General features: G+C 45.3%; 18 non-coding genes across 18 annotated transcripts; 13 read left to right on the plus strand and 5 right to left on the minus strand.

Moving 5' to 3' along the window:
- Window positions 1–638: 638 nt before the first annotated feature.
- On the minus strand, window positions 639–733 carry TRNAI-UAU (transfer RNA isoleucine (anticodon UAU)). The gene is made up of 2 exons: window positions 696–733; window positions 639–674 (listed from the first exon to the last, which is right to left on the minus strand). It is a non-coding gene; the product is annotated as a tRNA-Ile (tRNA).
- Window positions 734–1,025: 292 nt separating this feature from the next.
- TRNAS-GCU (transfer RNA serine (anticodon GCU)) lies at window positions 1,026–1,107 on the plus strand. The gene has a single exon. It is a non-coding gene; the product is annotated as a tRNA-Ser (tRNA).
- A 587-nt stretch (window positions 1,108–1,694) lies between these two features.
- On the plus strand, window positions 1,695–1,766 carry TRNAT-UGU (transfer RNA threonine (anticodon UGU)). The gene has a single exon. It is a non-coding gene; the product is annotated as a tRNA-Thr (tRNA).
- A 1,144-nt stretch (window positions 1,767–2,910) lies between these two features.
- TRNAI-UAU (transfer RNA isoleucine (anticodon UAU)) lies at window positions 2,911–3,005 on the minus strand. The gene is made up of 2 exons: window positions 2,968–3,005; window positions 2,911–2,946 (listed from the first exon to the last, which is right to left on the minus strand). It is a non-coding gene; the product is annotated as a tRNA-Ile (tRNA).
- A 292-nt stretch (window positions 3,006–3,297) lies between these two features.
- On the plus strand, window positions 3,298–3,379 carry TRNAS-GCU (transfer RNA serine (anticodon GCU)). Its single transcript has one exon. It is a non-coding gene; the product is annotated as a tRNA-Ser (tRNA).
- Window positions 3,380–3,966: 587 nt separating this feature from the next.
- TRNAA-UGC (transfer RNA alanine (anticodon UGC)) lies at window positions 3,967–4,038 on the plus strand. The gene has a single exon. It is a non-coding gene; the product is annotated as a tRNA-Ala (tRNA).
- A 1,158-nt stretch (window positions 4,039–5,196) lies between these two features.
- On the minus strand, window positions 5,197–5,291 carry TRNAI-UAU (transfer RNA isoleucine (anticodon UAU)). The gene is made up of 2 exons: window positions 5,254–5,291; window positions 5,197–5,232 (listed from the first exon to the last, which is right to left on the minus strand). It is a non-coding gene; the product is annotated as a tRNA-Ile (tRNA).
- A 292-nt stretch (window positions 5,292–5,583) lies between these two features.
- Window positions 5,584–5,665, plus strand: TRNAS-GCU (transfer RNA serine (anticodon GCU)). Its single transcript has one exon. It is a non-coding gene; the product is annotated as a tRNA-Ser (tRNA).
- A 589-nt stretch (window positions 5,666–6,254) lies between these two features.
- On the plus strand, window positions 6,255–6,326 carry TRNAT-UGU (transfer RNA threonine (anticodon UGU)). Its single transcript has one exon. It is a non-coding gene; the product is annotated as a tRNA-Thr (tRNA).
- Window positions 6,327–7,469: 1,143 nt separating this feature from the next.
- On the minus strand, window positions 7,470–7,564 carry TRNAI-UAU (transfer RNA isoleucine (anticodon UAU)). Its single transcript has 2 exons — window positions 7,527–7,564; window positions 7,470–7,505 (listed from the first exon to the last, which is right to left on the minus strand). It is a non-coding gene; the product is annotated as a tRNA-Ile (tRNA).
- Window positions 7,565–7,856: 292 nt separating this feature from the next.
- TRNAS-GCU (transfer RNA serine (anticodon GCU)) lies at window positions 7,857–7,938 on the plus strand. Its single transcript has one exon. It is a non-coding gene; the product is annotated as a tRNA-Ser (tRNA).
- A 587-nt stretch (window positions 7,939–8,525) lies between these two features.
- TRNAA-UGC (transfer RNA alanine (anticodon UGC)) lies at window positions 8,526–8,597 on the plus strand. The gene has a single exon. It is a non-coding gene; the product is annotated as a tRNA-Ala (tRNA).
- Window positions 8,598–10,142: 1,545 nt separating this feature from the next.
- TRNAS-GCU (transfer RNA serine (anticodon GCU)) lies at window positions 10,143–10,224 on the plus strand. The gene has a single exon. It is a non-coding gene; the product is annotated as a tRNA-Ser (tRNA).
- Window positions 10,225–10,813: 589 nt separating this feature from the next.
- Window positions 10,814–10,885, plus strand: TRNAT-UGU (transfer RNA threonine (anticodon UGU)). The gene has a single exon. It is a non-coding gene; the product is annotated as a tRNA-Thr (tRNA).
- A 1,169-nt stretch (window positions 10,886–12,054) lies between these two features.
- On the minus strand, window positions 12,055–12,149 carry TRNAI-UAU (transfer RNA isoleucine (anticodon UAU)). The gene is made up of 2 exons: window positions 12,112–12,149; window positions 12,055–12,090 (listed from the first exon to the last, which is right to left on the minus strand). It is a non-coding gene; the product is annotated as a tRNA-Ile (tRNA).
- A 292-nt stretch (window positions 12,150–12,441) lies between these two features.
- On the plus strand, window positions 12,442–12,523 carry TRNAS-GCU (transfer RNA serine (anticodon GCU)). The gene has a single exon. It is a non-coding gene; the product is annotated as a tRNA-Ser (tRNA).
- Window positions 12,524–13,112: 589 nt separating this feature from the next.
- Window positions 13,113–13,184, plus strand: TRNAT-UGU (transfer RNA threonine (anticodon UGU)). Its single transcript has one exon. It is a non-coding gene; the product is annotated as a tRNA-Thr (tRNA).
- Window positions 13,185–14,715: 1,531 nt separating this feature from the next.
- TRNAS-GCU (transfer RNA serine (anticodon GCU)) lies at window positions 14,716–14,797 on the plus strand. Its single transcript has one exon. It is a non-coding gene; the product is annotated as a tRNA-Ser (tRNA).
- The last annotated feature ends 3,167 nt before the right edge of the window (window positions 14,798–17,964 follow it).

Consider the following 17,964-nt stretch of genomic DNA (forward strand, 5'->3'; position numbering starts at 1 on the left):
CATAGATTTGGTGACCTTGGAAGGGTCGGCTGGATAAAGAAGTGAACCTGATTTCGGGAAAAGGAGTATCGTGCTGGGGATGAGGAAAAGAGAACATGGACCACATTCACAAGTTAGAGAAATAAATGTAATAGGTTGAATGGTTTTAAAAAGTTAACTTTGAGCACGAATTGTGTTTTTTAAACTGCAAAGAATTAAAAAATCAATGTGGGATTGGAGGCACAATCTGAGCAGAAAGCACCATAAGATGCTATGGTGCAACTCTTATGTTGACTAGAAACATTAATATGATGACGCTCTTCTTTTGATATGTCTTTCAGTTAAATTGTATTGTAAGTAGCTGATACAGCACTGTTTGCAGCTCCTCAGTATATGGTTATCCCGTGACAACAATGTTTTCATCATATTTATTATTCTACAAATGTATTTTTAAATGCACTGATTGGTGTTTGCATGCTATGCAAGACGGCACATCATGGAATGTTTATAAGGAGCATCGAATAGGATTGAGATATTTGCACCTGGAAGAGTCGGACACGCAGATCCTGAAAAGAAGTAAAGACTCTCTAGCAAGGGCCGTCTTTACCCTGAGTTTAATCTTTACTTTTAGTGAAATGGTTTATGAAAAACCAGTAAGCTGCTCCAGGTGAGGCTCGAACTCACAACCTCGGCATGCCTCAATGCAAGTACTGCTGTATAAGTACCGCACGCTAACCGATTGCGCCACTGGAGCTCACTGTTCTCATATCTCCCCAGTTGAGCCATCTAGAGCTGACCAAGTAGATACTGGCACTGCTCCCTTATTCACTGTGCAAGATCGACTCACATGCTAGCATGTTATCATGACTATTAAAAACTACAGTCCTAATGGAACAGATTTGATAATTCTGCTATATCATGTGCTCTGTCTATTGAACACCACATACATTTGCCAGTTCTGACACAGTCTAGGAGAAACTTATGATTATTTGTAATTAGCACATAGTAAGAATTTCCTAAAAAATGAAACATAGTCACCTAAGGCAGACGAGGTGGCCGAGTGGTTAAGGTGATGGACTGCTAATCCATTGTGCTCTGCACGCGTGGGTTCGAATCCCACCTTTGTCGGAACGCCATCAGACACTCTTTTGAAGGTGGGCATGTCTCGTAGTACAATTACACTCTCTTTCAAGGCACAGCCATAATCCACTAGAAGGGCCCAACTGACTATTCCATTTTGGCAATTATGTCAAATTAAGGGAAGTGTTTTGTGCTTAATTGAAATTAGATCTTTCATGAAGTGTCCAGAGGATTGCCTTTCCCTCACTCCTGGCCTTCTAACCAGTTTGGATAGATAGACTGATAAGAAAGCAGCTCTTACTCCTAAAGTTTCAGCCATCTCAAGTGTATGACTGTTGACATATGTCTGCCCCACAAAGACAGATCACTTCTAATAAGTGAGTTCTTTATCTGTCACTGATTGCGGACATACTAACTAGAGCTATCAGTATGGTCATAAATGTGAATACTCTTATGTTCTCAAATCAAAATGGAGTTCTTCCTACTTCCAAGAAAAGTGTCTTAAGCATGCTCCTCAATTTGTGCACGCATGTAGACATTCAAATGAAACTGCATTTCCATACAGTCTCAAAATCATAGATATCTTCATACCGCAGTAAGAATACATGAAGCGATTTACATACTGCAGGCAGGCTGGCCTTGTAGCTCAGTGGCAGAGCACTGGTCTTGTAAACCAGGGGTCATGAGTTCAAGCCTCATCAGGGCCTTTTTATATGTGAGTTTCTGTATGTTGTTTCCAATTCATTCTTTCTAGGAGTCACACGTTGTCTTAAGTTTGCTTATTGACAAGCTTCCCTTTCCTGCTTTCATCGTATCAAGAAGACTTCATGAAAACCATTGAACCATAAACTATTGCCTCACCCCTTCCGAACGCCTGACAAACGCCATTCTCACCCTGCCGGGCAAAGCCAAATAAGCCATGCATATTTGAAGTTCCTTTGAAAGTCAGAGCGAGGACTATGACCTCTGTTCCGACTGAGTCTGCATCCACAGAAAGGATGAAATAAGGATCTAGAAATTTCACCAAGGAGATGTGAACTTCATCCCCCTTAAAATACTTTTCCTCCCATATGCCCCGGCTCTTAGTCAAATGAGGTTAATCTTCAAAACCCCACCCCCACTAACCATAAATATCCGACTCTCCTGCTGTCCATTCAAATGATACAAGGTATCTTGTACATAGAGAGAATGTGAGAAAAAGCAGAATCGCTTCATAGATTTGGTGACCTTGGAAGGGTCGGCTGGATAAAGAAGTGAACCTGATTTCGGGAAAAGGAGTATCGTGATGGGGATGAGGAAAAGAGAACATGGACCACATTCACAAGTTAGAGAAATAAATGTAATAGGTTGAATGGTTTTAAAAAGTTAACTTTGAGCACGAATTGTGTTTTTTAAACTGCAAAGAATTAAAAAATCAATGTGGGATTGGAGGCACAATCTGAGCAGAAAGCACCATAAGCTGCTATGGTGCAACTCTTATGTTGACTAGAAACATTAATATGATGACGCTCTTCTTTTGATATGTCTTTCAGTTAAATTGTATTGTAAGTAGCTGATACAGCACTGTTTGCAGCTCCTCAGTATATGGTTATCCCGTGACAACAATGTTTTCATCATATTTATTATTCTACAAATGTATTTTTAAATGCACTGATGTGGTGTTTGCATGCTATGCAAGACGGCACATCATGGAATGTTTATAAGGAGCATCGAATAGGATTGTGATATTTGCACCTGGAAGAGTCGGACACGCAGATCCTGAAAAGAAGTAAAGACTCTCTAGCAAGGGCCGTCTTTACCCTGAGTTTAATCTTTACTTTTAGTGAAATGGTTTATGAAAAACCAGCAAGCTGCTCCAGGTGAGGCTCGAACTCACAACCTCGGCATGCCTCAATGCATGTACTGCTGTATAAGTACCGCGCGCTAACCAATTGCGCCACTGGAGCTCACTGTTCTCATATCTCCCCAGTTGAGCCATCTAGAGCTGACCAAGTAGATACTGGCACTGCTCCCTTATTCACTGTGCAAGATCGACTCGCATGCTAGAAGGTTATCATGACTATTAAAAACTACAGTCCTAATGGAACAGATTTGATAATTCTGCTATATCATGTGCTCTGTCTATTGAACACCACATACATTTGCCAGTTCTGACACAGTCTAGGAGAAACTTATGATTATTTGTAATTAGCACATAGTAAGAATTTCCTAAAAAATGAAACATAGTCACCAAAGTCAGACGAGGTGGCCGAGTGGTTAAGGCGATGGACTGCTAATCCATTGTGCTCTGCACGCGTGGGTTCGAATCCCACCTTTGTCGGAACGCCATCAGACACTCTTTTGAAGGTGGGCATGTCTCGTAGTACAATTACACTCTCTTTCTAGACACAGCCATAATCCACTAGAAGGGCCCAACTGACTATTCCATTTTGGCAATTATGTCAAATTAAGGGAAGTGTTTTGTGCTTAATTGAAATTAGATCTTTCATGAAGTGTCCAGAGGATTGCCTTTCCCTCACTCCTGGCCTTCTAACCAGTTTGGATAGATAGACTGATAAGAAAGCAGCTCTTACTCCTAAAGTTTCAGCCATCTCAAGTGTATGACTGTTGACATATGTCTGCCCCACAGAGACAGATCACTTCTAATAAGTGAGTTCTTTATCTGTCACTGATTGCGGACATACTAACTAGAGCTATCAGTATGGTCATAAATGTGAATACTCTTATGTTCTCAAATCAAAATGGAGTTTTTCCTACTTCCAAGAAAAGTGTCTTAAGCATGCTCTTCAATTTGTGCACGCATGTAGACATTCAAATGCAACTGCATTTCCATACAGTCTCAAAATCATAGATATCTTCATTCCGCAGTAAGAATACGTGAAGCGATTTACATACTGCAGGCAGGCTGGCCTTGTAGCTCAGTGGCAGAGCACTGGTCTTGCAAACCAGGGGTCATGAGTTCAAGCCTCATCAGGGCCTTTTTATATGTGAGTTTCTGTATGTTGTTTCCAAGTCAATCTTTCTAGGAGTCACACCTTGTCTTAAGTTTGCTTATTGACAAGCTTCCCTTTCCTGCTTTCATCGTATCAAGAAGACTTCATGAAAACCATTGAACCATAAACTATTGCCTCACCCCTTCCGATCGCCTGACAAACGCCATTCTCACCCTGCCGGGCAAGCCGTGCTGGGCAAAGCCAAATAAGCCATGCATATTTGAAGTTCCTTTGAAAGTCAGAGCGAGGACTATGACCTCTGTTCCGACTGAGTCTGCATCCACAGAAAGGATGAAATAAGGATCTAGAAATTTCACCAAGGAGATGTGAACTTCATCCCCCTTAAAATACTTTTCCTCCCAGATGCCCCGGCTCTTAGTCAAATGAGGTTAATCTTCAAAACCCCACCCCCACTAACCATAAATATCCGACTCTCCTGCTGTCCATTCAAATGATACAAGGTATCTTGTACATAGAGAGAATGTGAGAAAAAGCAGAATCGCTTCATAGATTTGGTGACCTTGGAAGGGTCGGCTGGATAAAGAAGTGAACCTGATTTCGGGAAAAGGAGTATCGTGATGGGGATGAGGAAAAGAGAACATGGACCACATTCACAAGTTAGAGAAATAAATGTAATAGGTTGAATGGTTTTAAAAAGTTAACTTTGAGCACGAATTGTGTTTTTTAAACTGCAAAGAATTAAAAAATCAATGTGGGATTGGAGGCACAATCTGAGCAGAAAGCACCATAAGCTGCTATGGTGCAACTCTTATGTTGACTAGAAACATTAATATGATGACGCTCTTCTTTTGATATGTCTTTCAGTTAAATTGTATTGTAAGTAGCTGATACAGCACTGTTTGCAGCTCCTCAGTATATGGTTATCCCGTGACAACAATGTTTTCATCATATTTATTATTCTACAAATGTATTTTTAAATGCACTGATGTGGTGTTTGCATGCTATGCAAGACGGCACATCATGGAATGTTTATAAGGAGCATCGAATAGGATTGTGATATTTGCACCTGGAAGAGTCGGACACGCAGATCCTGAAAAGAAGTAAAGACTCTCTAGCAAGGGCCGTCTTTACCCTGAGTTTAATCTTCACTTTTAGTGAAATGGTTTATGAAAAACCAGTAAGCTGCTCCAGGTGAGGCTCGAACTCACAACCTCGGCATGCCTCAATGCATGTACTGCTGTATAAGTACCGCGCGCTAACCGATTGCGCCACTGGAGCTCACTGTTCTCATATCTCCCCAGTTGAGCCATCTAGAGCTGACCAAGTAGATACTGGCACTGCTCCCTTATTCACTGTGCAAGATCGACTCACATGCTAGCATGTTATCATGACTATTAAAAACTACAGTCCTAATGGAACAGATTTGATAATTCTGCTATATCATGTGCTCTGTCTATTGAACACCACATACATTTGCCAGTTCTGACACAGTCTAGGAGAAACTTATGATTATTTGTAATTAGCACATAGTAAGAATTTCCTAAAAAATGAAACATAGTCACCTAAGGCAGACGAGGTGGCCGAGTGGTTAAGGTGATGGACTGCTAATCCATTGTGCTCTGCACGCGTGGGTTCGAATCCCACCTTTGTCGGAACGCCATCAGACACTCTTTTGAAGGTGGGCATGTCTCGTAGTACAATTACACTCTCTTTCAAGGCACAGCCATAATCCACTAGAAGGGCCCAACTGACTATTCCATTTTGGCAATTATGTCAAATTAAGGGAAGTGTTTTGTGCTTAATTGAAATTAGATCTTTCATGAAGTGTCCAGAGGATTGCCTTTCCCTCACTCCTCGCCTTCTAACCAGTTTGGATAGATAGACTGATAAGAAAGCAGCTCTTACTCCTAAAGTTTCAGCCATCTCAAGTGTATGACTGTTGACATATGTCTGCCCCACAGAGACAGATCACTTCTAATAAGTGAGTTCTTTATCTGTCACTGATTGCGGACATACTAACTAGAGCTATCAGTATGGTCATAAATGTGAATACTCTTATGTTCTCAAATCAAAATGGAGTTTTTCCTACTTCCAAGAAAAGTGTCTTAAGCATGCTCTTCAATTTGTGCACGCATGTAGACATTCAAATGCAACTGCATTTCCATACAGAGTCTCAAAATCATAGATATCTTCATACCGCAGTAAGAATACATGAAGCGATTTATATACTGCAGGCAGGCTGGCCTTGTAGCTCAGTGGCAGAGCACTGGTCTTGTAAACCAGGGGTCATGAGTTCAAGCCTCATCAGGGCCTTTTTATATGTGAGTTTCTGTATGTTGTTTCCAAGTCATTCTTTCTAGGAGTCACACTTTGTCTTAAGTTTGCTTATTGACAAGCTTCCCTTTCCTGCTTTCATCGTATCAAGAAGACTTCATGAAAACCATTGAACCATAAACTATTGCCTCACCCTTCCGATCGCCTGAAAAACGCCATTCTCACCCCGCCGGGCAAAGCCAAATAAGCCATGCATATTTGAAGTTCCTTTGAAAGTCAGAGCGAGGACTATGACCTCTGTTCCGTCTGAGTCTGCATCCACAGAAAGGATGAAATAAGGATCTAGAAATTTCACCAAGGAGATGTGAACTTCATCCCCCTTAAAATACTTTTCCTCCCAGATGCCCCGGCTCTTAGTCAAATGAGGTTAATCTTCAAAACCCCACCCCCACTAACCATAAATATCCGACTCTCCTGCTGTCCATTCAAATGATACAAGGTATCTTGTACATAGAGAGAATGTGAGAAAAAGCAGAATCGCTTCATAGATTTGGTGACCTTGGAAGGGTCGGCTGGATAAAGAAGTGAACCTGATTTCGGGAAAAGGAGTATCGTGATGGGGATGAGGAAAAGAGAACATGGACCACATTCACAAGTTAGAGAAATAAATGTAATAGGTTGAATGGTTTTAAAAAGTTAACTTTGAGCACGAATTGTGTTTTTTAAACTGCAAAGAATTAAAAAATCAATGTGGGATTGGAGGCACAATCTGAGCAGAAAGCACCATAAGCTGCTATGGTGCAACTCTTATGTTGACTAGAAACATTAATATGATGACGCTCTTCTTTTGATATGTCTTTCAGTTAAATTGTATTGTAAGTAGCTGATACAGCACTGTTTGCAGCTCCTCAGTATATGGTTATCCCGTGACAACAATGTTTTCATCATATTTATTATTCTACAAATGTATTTTTAAATGCACTGATGTGGTGTTTGCATGCTATGCAAGACGGCACATCATGGAATGTTTATAAGGAGCATCGAATAGGATTGTGATATTTGCACCTGGAAGAGTCGGACACGCAGATCCTGAAAAGAAGTAAAGACTCTCTAGCAAGGGCCGTCTTTACCCTGAGTTTAATCATTACTTTTAGTGAAATGGTTTATGAAAAACCAGCAAGCTGCTCCAGGTGAGGCTCGAACTCACAACCTCGGCATGCCTCAATGCATGTACTGCTGTATAAGTACCGCGCGCTAACCGATTGCGCCACTGGAGCTCACTGTTCTCATATCTCCCCAGTTGAGCCATCTAGAGCTGACCAAGTAGATACTGGCACTGCTCCCTTATTCACTGTGCAAGATCGACTCGCATGCTAGAAGGTTATCATGACTATTAAAAACTACAGTCCTAATGGAACAGATTTGATAATTCTGCTATATCATGTGCTCTGTCTATTGAACACCACATACATTTGCCAGTTCTGACACAGTCTAGGAGAAACTTATGATTATTTGTAATTAGCACATAGTAAGAATTTCCAAAAAAATGAAACATAGTCACCAAAGTCAGACGAGGTGGCCGAGTGGTTAAGGCGATGGACTGCTAATCCATTGTGCTCTGCACGCGTGGGTTCGAAGCCCACCTTCGTCGGAACGCCATCAGACACTCTTTTGAAGGTGGGCATGTCTCGTAGTACAATTACACTCTCTTTCTAGACACAGCCATAATCCACTAGAAGGGCCCAACTGACTATTCCATTTTGGCAATTATGTCAAATTAAGGGAAGTGTTTTGTGCTTAATTGAAATTAGATCTTTCATGAAGTGTCCAGAGGATTGCCTTTCCCTCACTCCTGGCCTTCTAACCAGTTTGGATAGATAGACTGATAAGAAAGCAGCTCTTACTCCTAAAGTTTCAGCCATCTCAAGTGTATGACTGTTGACATATGTCTGCCCCACAGAGACAGATCACTTCTAATAAGTGAGTTCTTTATCTGTCACTGATTGCGGACATACTAACTAGAGCTATCAGTATGGTCATAAATGTGAATACTCTTATGTTCTCAAATCAAAATGGAGTTTTTCCTACTTCCAAGAAAAGTGTCTTAAGCATGCTCTTCAATTTGTGCACGCATGTAGACATTCAAATGCAACTGCATTTCCATACAGTCTCAAAATCATAGATATCTTCATACCGCAGTAAGAATACGTGAAGCGATTTACATACTGCAGGCAGGCTGGCCTTGTAGCTCAGTGGCAGAGCACTGGTCTTGCAAACCAGGGGTCATGAGTTCAAGCCTCATCAGGGCCTTTTTATATGTGAGTTTCTGTATGTTGTTTCCAAGTCAATCTTTCTAGGAGTCACACCTTGTCTTAAGTTTGCTTATTGACAAGCTTCCCTTTCCTGCTTTCATCGTATCAAGAAGACTTCATGAAAACCATTGAACCATAAACTATTGCCTCACCTCTTCCGATCGCCTGACAAACGCCATTCTCACCCTGCCGGGCAAGCCGTGCTGGGCAAAGCCAAATAAGCCATGCATATTTGAAGTTCCTTTGAAAGTCAGAGCGAGGACTATGACCTCTGTTCCGACTGAGTCTGCATCCACAGAAAGGATGAAATAAGGATCTAGAAATTTCACCAAGGAGATGTGAACTTCATCCCCCTTAAAATACTTTTCCTCCCAGATGCCCCGGCTCTTAGTCAAATGAGGTTAATCTTCAAAACCCCACCCCCACTAACCATAAATATCCGACTCTCCTGCTGTCCATTCAAATGATACAAGGTATCTTGTACATAGAGAGAATGTGAGAAAAAGCAGAATCGCTTCATAGATTTGGTGACCTTGGAAGGGTCGGCTGGATAAAGAAGTGAACCTGATTTCGGGAAAAGGAGTATCGTGATGGGGATGAGGAAAAGAGAACATGGACCACATTCACAAGTTAGAGAAATAAATGTAATAGGTTGAATGGTTTTAAAAAGTTAACTTTGAGCACGAATTGTGTTTTTTAAACTGCAAAGAATTAAAAAATCAATGTGGGATTGGAGGCACAATCTGAGCAGAAAGCACCATAAGCTGCTATGGTGCAACTCTTATGTTGACTAGAAACATTAATATGATGACGCTCTTCTTTTGATATGTCTTTCAGTTAAATTGTATTGTAAGTAGCTGATACAGCACTGTTTGCAGCTCCTCAGTATATGGTTATCCCGTGACAACAATGTTTTCATCATATTTATTATTCTACAAATGTATTTTTAAATGCACTGATGTGGTGTTTGCATGCTATGCAAGACGGCACATCATGGAATGTTTATAAGGAGCATCGAATAGGATTGTGATATTTGCACCTGGAAGAGTCGGACACGCAGATCCTGAAAAGAAGTAAAGACTCTCTAGCAAGGGCCGTCTTTACCCTGAGTTTAATCTTCACTTTTAGTGAAATGGTTTATGAAAAACCAGTAAGCTGCTCCAGGTGAGGCTTGAACTCACAACCTCAGCATGCCTCAATGCAAGTACTGCTGTATACGTACCGCGCACTAACCGATTGCGCCACTGGAGCTCACTGTTCTCATATCTCCCCAGTTGAGCCATCTAGAGCTGACCAAGTAGATACTGGCACTGCCCCCCTATTCACTGTGCAAGATCGACTCACATGCTAGCATGTTATCATGACTATTAAAAACTACAGTCCTAATGGAACAGATTTGATAATTCTGCTATATCATGTACTCTGTCTATTGAACACCACATACATTTGCCAGTTCTGACACAGTCTAGGAGAAACTTATGATTATTTGTAATTAGCACATAGTAAGAATTTCCTAAAAAATGAAACATAGTCACCAAAGGCAGACGAGGTGGCCGAGTGGTTAAGGCGATGGACTGCTAATCCATTGTGCTCTGCACGCGTGGGTTCGAATCCCACCTTCGTCGGAACGCCATCAGACAATCTTTTGAAGGTGGGCATGTCTCGTAGTACAATTACACTCTCTTTCTAGACACAGCCATAATCCACTAGAAGGGCCCAACTGACTATTCCATTTTGGCAATTATGTCAAATTAAGGGAAGTGTTTTGTGCTTAATTGAAATTAGATCTTTCATGAAATGTCCAGAGGATTGCCTTTCCCTCACTCCTGGCCTTCTAACCTGTTTGGATAGATAGACTGATAAGAAAGCAGCTCTTACTCCTAAAGTTTCAGCCATCTCAAGTGTATGACTGTTGACATATGTCTGCCCCACAGAGACAGATCACTTCTAATAAGTGAGTTCTTTATCTGTCACTGATTGCGGACATACTAACTAGAGCTATCAGTATGGTCATAAATGTGAATACTCTTATGTTCTCAAATCAAAATGGAGTTTTTCCTACTTCCAAGAAAAGTGTCTTAAGCATGCTCTTCAATTTGTGCACGCATGTAGACATTCAAATGCAACTGCATTTCCATACAGAGTCTCAAAATCATAGATATCTTCATACCGCAGTAAGAATACATGAAGCGATTTACATACTGCAGGTAGGCTGGCCTTGTAGCTCAGTGGCAGAGCACTGGTCTTGTAAACCAGGGGTCATGAGTTCAAGCCTCATCAGGGCCTTTTTATATGTGAGTTTCTGTATGTTGTTTCCAAGTCATTCTTTCTAGGAGTCACACCTTGTCTTAAGTTTGCTTATTGACAAGCTTCCCTTTCCTGCTTTCATCGTATCAAGAAGACTTCATGAAAACCATTGAACCATAAACTATTGCCTCACCCCTTCCAATCGCCTGAGGAACGCCTGACAAACGCCATTCTCACCCCGCCGGGCAAGCCCTGCCGGGCAAAGCCAAATAAGCCATGCATATTTGAAGTTCCTTTGAAAGTCAGAGCGAAGACTATGACCTCTGTTCCGACTGAGTCTGCATCCACAGAAAGGATGAAATAAGGATCTAGAAATTTCACCAAGGAGATGTGAACTTCATCCCCCTTAAAATACTTTTCCTCCCAGATGCCCCGGCTCTTAGTCAAATGAGGTTAATCTACAAAACCCCACCCCCACTAACCATAAATATCCGACTCTCCTGCTGTCCATTCAAATGATACAAGGTATCTTGTACATAGAGAGAATGTGAGAAAAAGCAGAATCGCTTCATAGATTTGGTGACCTTGGAAGGGTCGGCTGGATAAAGAAGTGAACCTGATTTCGGGAAAAGGAGTATCGTGATGGGGATGAGGAAAAGAGAACATGGACCACATTCACAATTTAGAGAAATAAATGTAATAGGTTGAATGGTTTTAAAAAGTTAACTTTGAGCACGAATTGTGTTTTTTAAACTGCAAAGAATTAAAAAATCAATGTGGGATTGGAGGCACAATCTGAGCAGAAAGCACCATAAGCTGCTATGGTGCAACTCTTATGTTGACTAGAAACATTAATATGATGACGCTCTTCTTTTGATATGTCTTTCAGTTAAATTGTATTGTAAGTAGCTGATACAGCACTGTTTGCAGCTCCTCAGTATATGGTTATCCCGTGACAACAATGTTTTCAACATATTTATTATTCTACAAATGTATTTTTAAATGCACTGATGTGGTGTTTGCATGCTATGCAAGACGGCACATCATGGAATGTTTATAAGGAGCATCGAATAGGATTGTGACATTTGCACCTGGAAGAGTCGGACACGCAGATCCTGAAAAGAAGTAAAGACTCGCTAGCAAGGGCCGTCTTTACCCTGATTTTAATCTTTACTTTTAGTGAAATGGTTTATGAAAAAACAGTAAGCTGCTCCAGGTGAGGCTCAAACTCACAACCTCGGGATGCCTCAATGCAAGTACTGCTGTATAAGTACCGCACGCTAACCGATTGCGCCACTGAAGCTCACTGTTCTCATATCTCCCCAGTTGAGCCATCTAGAGCTGACCAAGTAGATACTGGCACTGCTCCCTTATTCACAGTGCAAGATCGACTCGCATGCTAGAAGGTTATCATGACTATTAAAAACTACAGTCCTAATGGAACAGATTTGATAATTCTGCTATATCATGTGCTCTGTCTATTGAACACCACATATATTTGCCAGTTCTGACACAGTCTAGGGGAAACTTATGATTATTTGTAATTAGCACATAGTAAGAATTTCCTAAAAAATGAAACATAGTCACCTAAGGCAGACGAGGTGGCCGAGTGGTTAAGGCAATGGACTGCTAATCCATTGTGCTCTGCACGCGTGGGTTCGAATCCCACCTTCGTCGGAACGCCATCAGACACTCTTTTGAAGGTGGGCATGTCTCGTAGTACAATTACACTCTCTTTCAAGACACAGCCATAATCCACTAGAAGGGCCCAACTGACTATTCCATTTTGGCAATTATGTCAAATTAAGGGAAGTGTTTTGTGCTTAATTGAAATTAGATCTTTCATGAAGTGTCCAGAGGATTGCCTTTCCCTCACTCCTGGCCTTCTAACCAGTTTGGATAGATAGACTGATAAGAAAGCAGCTCTTACTCCTAAAGTTTCGGCCATCTCAAGTGTATGACTGTTGACATATGTCTGCCCCACAGAGACAGATCACTTCTAATAAGTGAGTTCTCTATCTGTCACTGATTGCGGACATACTAACTAGAGCTATCAGTATGGTCATAAATGTGAATACTCTTATGTTCTCAAATCAAAATGGAGTTTTTCCTACTTCCAAGAAAAGTGTCTTAAGCATGCTCTTCAATTTGTGCACGCATGTAGACATTCAAATGCAACTGCATTTCCATACAGAGTCTCAAAATCATAGATATCTTCATACCGCAGTAAGAATACATGAAGCGATTTACATACTGCAGGCAGGCTGGCCTTGTAGCTCAGTGGCAGAACACTGGTCTTGTAAACCAGGGGTCATGAGTTCAAGCCTCATCAGGGCCTTTGTATATGTGAGTTTCTGTATGTTGTTTCCAAGTCATTCTTTCTAGGAGTCACACCTTGTCTTAAGTTTGCTTATTGACAAGCTTCCCTTTCCTGCTTTCATCCTATCAAGAAGACTTCATGAAAACCATTGAACCATAAACTATTGCCTCACCCCTTCCGATCGCCTGACAAACGCCATTCTCACCCCGCCGGGCAAAGCCAAATAAGCCATGCATATTTGAAGTTCCTTTGAAAGTCAGAGCGAGGACTATGACCTCTGTTCCGACTGAGTCTGCATCCACAGAAAGGATGAAATAAGGATCTAGAAATTTCACCAAGGAGATGTGAACTTCATCCCCCTTAAAATACTTTTCCTCCCAGATGCCCCGGCTCTTAGTCAAATGAGGTTAATCTTCAAAACCCCACCCTCACTAACCATAAATATCCGACTCTCCTGCTGTCCATTCAAATGATACAAGGTATCTTGTACATAGAGAGAATGTGAGAAAAAGCAGAATCGCTTCATAGATTTGGTGACCTTGGAAGGGTCGGCTGGATAAAGAAGTGAACCTGATTTCGGGAAAAGGAGTATCGTGATGGGGATGAAGAAAAGAAAAGAGAACATGGACCACATTCACAAGTTAGAGAAATAAATGTAATAGGTTGGATGGTTTTAAAAAGTTAACTTTGAGCATGAATTGTGTTTTTTAAACTGCAAAGAATTAAAAAATCAATGTGGGATTGGAGGCACAATCTGAGCAGAAAGCACCATAAGCTGCTATGGTGCAACTCTTATGTTGACTAGAAACATTAATATGATGACGCTCTTCTTTTTATATGTCTTTCAGTAAAATTGTATTGTAAGTAGCTGATACAGCACTGTTTGCAGCTCCTCAGTATATGGTTATCCCGTGACAACAATGTTTTCATCATATTTATTCTACAAATTTATTTTTAAATGCACTGATGTGGTGTTTGCATGCTATGCAAGACGGCACATCATGGAATGTTTATAAGGAGCATCGAATAGGATTGTGATATTTGCACCTGGAAGAGTCGGACACACAGATCCTGAAAAGAAGTAAAGACTCTCTAGCAAGGGCCGTCTTTACCCTGAGTTTAATCTTTACTTTTAGTGAAATGGTTTTTGAAAAAACAGTAAGCTGCTCCCGGTGAGGCTCGAACTCACAACCTCGGCATGCCTCAATGCAAGTACTGCTGTATAAGGACCGCGCACTAACCGATTGCGCCACTGGAGCTCACTGTTCTCATATCTCCCTAGTTGAGCCATCTAGAGTTGACCAAGTAGATACTGGCACTGCTCCCTTATTCACTGTGCAAGATCGACTCACATGCTAGCATGTTATCATGACTATTAAAAACTACAGTTAATGGAACAGATTTGATAATTCTGCTATATCATGTGCTCTGTCTATTGAACACCACATACATTTGCCAGTTCTGACACAGTCTAGGAGAAACTTATGATTATTTGTAATTAGCACATAGTAAGAATTTCCTAAAAAATGAAACATAGTCACCTAAGGCAGACGAGGTGGCCGAGTGGTTAAGGCGATGGACTGCTAATCCATTGTGCTCTGCACGCATGGGTTTGAATCCCACCTTCGTCGGAACGCCATCAGACACTCTTTTGAAGGTGGGCATGTCTCGTAGTACAATTACACTCTCTTTCAAGACACAGCCATAATCCACTAGAAGGGCCCAATTGACTATTCCATTTTGGCAATATGTCAAATTAAGGGAAGTGTTTTGTGCTTAATTGAAATTAGATCTTTCATGAAGTGTCCAGAGGATTGCCTTTCCCTCACTCCTGGCCTTCTAACCAGTTTGGATAGATAGACTGATAAGAAAGCAGCTCTTACTCCTAAAGTTTCAGCCATCTCAAGTGTATGACTGTTGACATATGTCTGCCCCGCAGAGACAGATCACTTCTAATAAGTGAGTTCTCTATCTGTCACTGATTGTGGACATACTAACTAGAGCAGGGGTGCCCAAACCTGTCCTGGCGGCCGTATCCATGCCAGATTTTTGGGATATCCCCATCTGGGGATCACGGTTCGATCCCCGGCACCGGCGGCAGATTAGCCCAGCACCAGGTGACTCTGGGAAATAGCTGGCGCCGCGGCTAGGGCGGCTGACTCCGGAATCTGGAGATTTTTTTATTTAAGGTTTTTGTAGAGCGCGTAGTAACCCTCGAGCATCCCAGAGATCAGGGTTCGATCCCCGGCACCGGCCGCAGATTAGCCCAGCACCACGTGACTCTGGGAAATAGCTGGCGCCGCGGCTAGGGAGGCTGACTCCGGAATCTGGAGATCACGGTTCGATCCCCGGCACCGGCGGCAGATTAGCCCAGCACCAGGTGACTCTGGGAAATAGCTGGCGCCGCGGCTAGGGCGGCTGACTCCGGTATCTGGAGATTTTTTTATTTAAGGTTTTTGTAGAGCGCGTAGTAACCCTCGATCATCCCAGAGATCAGGGTTCGAACCCCGGCACCGGCCGCAGATTAGCCCAGCACCATGTGACTCTGGGCAATAGCTTGCTTAATCTTCCCGACGGCCCCTAGCGCCTAGAGACCCTTACGGGTGATTGTGCGCCTTACAAATGTGGATCATTATTATTATTATTTGGGCCGATTCCGATCCGGTTCGTAAAAGCACATCTGCCCGAATCTGTCGGACAACCACGTACGCCCGGGAGAGGACTGCCCTGGACCCGTGGAGCCCATCCTGGTCACTCTGACCTGCCATCGGCCTGGAAAAGGGAGCGCCGGACGCCCGGGGGGAGGACTGCCCGGGACCCGTGGAGCCCATCCTGGGCACTCTGACCTGCCGTCGGCCCGGGGAAGGGAGCCCCGGATGCCCGGGGGGAGGACTGCCCGGGACCCATGGAGCCCTGTCCTGGGCACTCTGACCTGCCGACGGCCCGGGGAAGGGAGCCCCGGACGCCCGGGGGAGGACTGCCCGGGACCCGTGGAACTCGTCCTGGGCACTCTGACAAGCCGTCGGACCGGGGAAGGGAACCCCGGACGCCCGGGACCCGTGGAGCCTGTCCTGGGAACTCCGGCATGCCGTTGGCCCGGGGAAGGGAGTCTCAGATACCCGGGACCCGTGGAGCCCGTCATGGGCACTCTGACAAGCCGGTGTCCCGGGGAAGGGAGCCCCGGACGCCCGGGACTCGTGGAGCCCATCCTGGGCACTCTGGCATGCCGTTGGCCTGGGGAAGGGAGCCCCGGACGCCCGGGGCCCGTGGAGCCCATCCTGGGCACTTTGACATGCCGTTGGCCTGGGGAAGGGAGCCCCGGACGCCCGGGGGGGAGGACTGCCAGGGACCCGTGGAGCCCGTCCTGGGCACTTTGACCTGCCGTTGGCCTGGAGATGGAAGCCTGGGGGAGGACTGCCCGGGACCCATGGAGCCCGTCCCGGGTACTTTGCCATGCTGTTGGCCTCCTGGAGATGGGTGCCCCGGACGCCCGGGGGAGGACTGCCCGGGACGTATGGAGCCCGTCCCGGGCACTTTTCCATGCCGTCGGCAGGGATGGATCCCCGGACGCCCGGGGGACGACTGCCCAAGAGCCATGGAGCCCGTCCTGGGCAATTTGACAAGCGGTTGGCCTGGAGGAAGGAAGCCACGGGTGGCCTAGGGAGGTGTTACCCAGGCATAGCCCATCTGGTCCCCCTAGCAGAGAACCACCAGCCTTGGAGGGGTGTCCGGGCGTACCCTGTCCCTAGTAATTCGGAGGGAAATTACCTGACTTTCTTGCAATCTGTGCACACGAGGTGACAGAGGGGACCCAAGGCGCGAAAGTACCCGCCTCCTGGAGCCCTCGCTGGGATCCGGGAGGCGAATGGCACCTCATCATGACTTCCAGGGTGACCAGATGGCCGAGGCGAGAGGGGCGACCAGATGGCCGGGACCAAAATGACGCCAATCTGCCTGCCCCGGAGCTGCAGGGCTCTGGGGCTGCAGGGTTCCGGGGGCTGCAGAGCTGCAGGTCTCTGGGGCTGCAGGGCTCCGGGGCTTCAGGCCTCCCCGGGCCCTGATGGACCCTCCGTCCCGGGCGCCTCCGACCCTCGGCCAGCTTGCAGGACGGAGGGGGGATTCCCGCTCCACTGGGCCCTGCCGGACGGGGCTCAAGCCCCGGGCCCGGTCCCCGGCCCCAGTCCCGGCTTTCCGAACCCTAGGCCGGGCCGAAGAGAGCCTCCCCTGGGCCCCCGGTGGACCCTCCATCCCGGGCGCCCCGGACCCCCGGCCGGATTGCTGGACGGAGGGGTACCAGCACCCTCGGGGCCTGGCCAGATGGAGTTCAAGCCCTGGGTCCGGTCCCACCTTCCGAACCCTAGCCAGGCTGGGGAGAGCCTCCCCGGGAACCGGTGGAGCCCCGTCCCCAGCGCCCGGACCCACTGGTGGCCTGCGGGACAGGGGGCTCCAGCACCCTCGGGGCCTGGCCAGATGGAGTTCAAGCCCCGGGTCCGGTCCCACCTTCCGAACCCTAGCCAGGCTGGGGAGAGCCTCCCCGTGCCCCGGTGGAGCCCCGTCCCCAGCGCCCGGACTCACTGGTGGCCTGCGGGACAGGGGGCTCTAGCACCCTCGGGGCCTGGCCAGATGGATTGCAAGCCCCGGGTCCGGTCCCACCTTCCGAACCCTAGCCAGGCTGGGGAGAGCCTCCCCGGGCCCCGGTGGAGCCCCGTCCCCAGCGCCCGGACCCACTGGTGGCCTGCGGGACACGGGGCTCCAGCACCCTCGGGGCCTGGCCAGATGGAGTTCAAGCCCCGGGTCC

The sequence above is a fragment of the Lissotriton helveticus genome, chromosome 5_1 (assembly GCF_964261635.1).
Source record: "Lissotriton helveticus chromosome 5_1, aLisHel1.1, whole genome shotgun sequence".
Taxonomy (NCBI): Eukaryota; Metazoa; Chordata; class Amphibia; order Caudata; family Salamandridae; genus Lissotriton; species Lissotriton helveticus.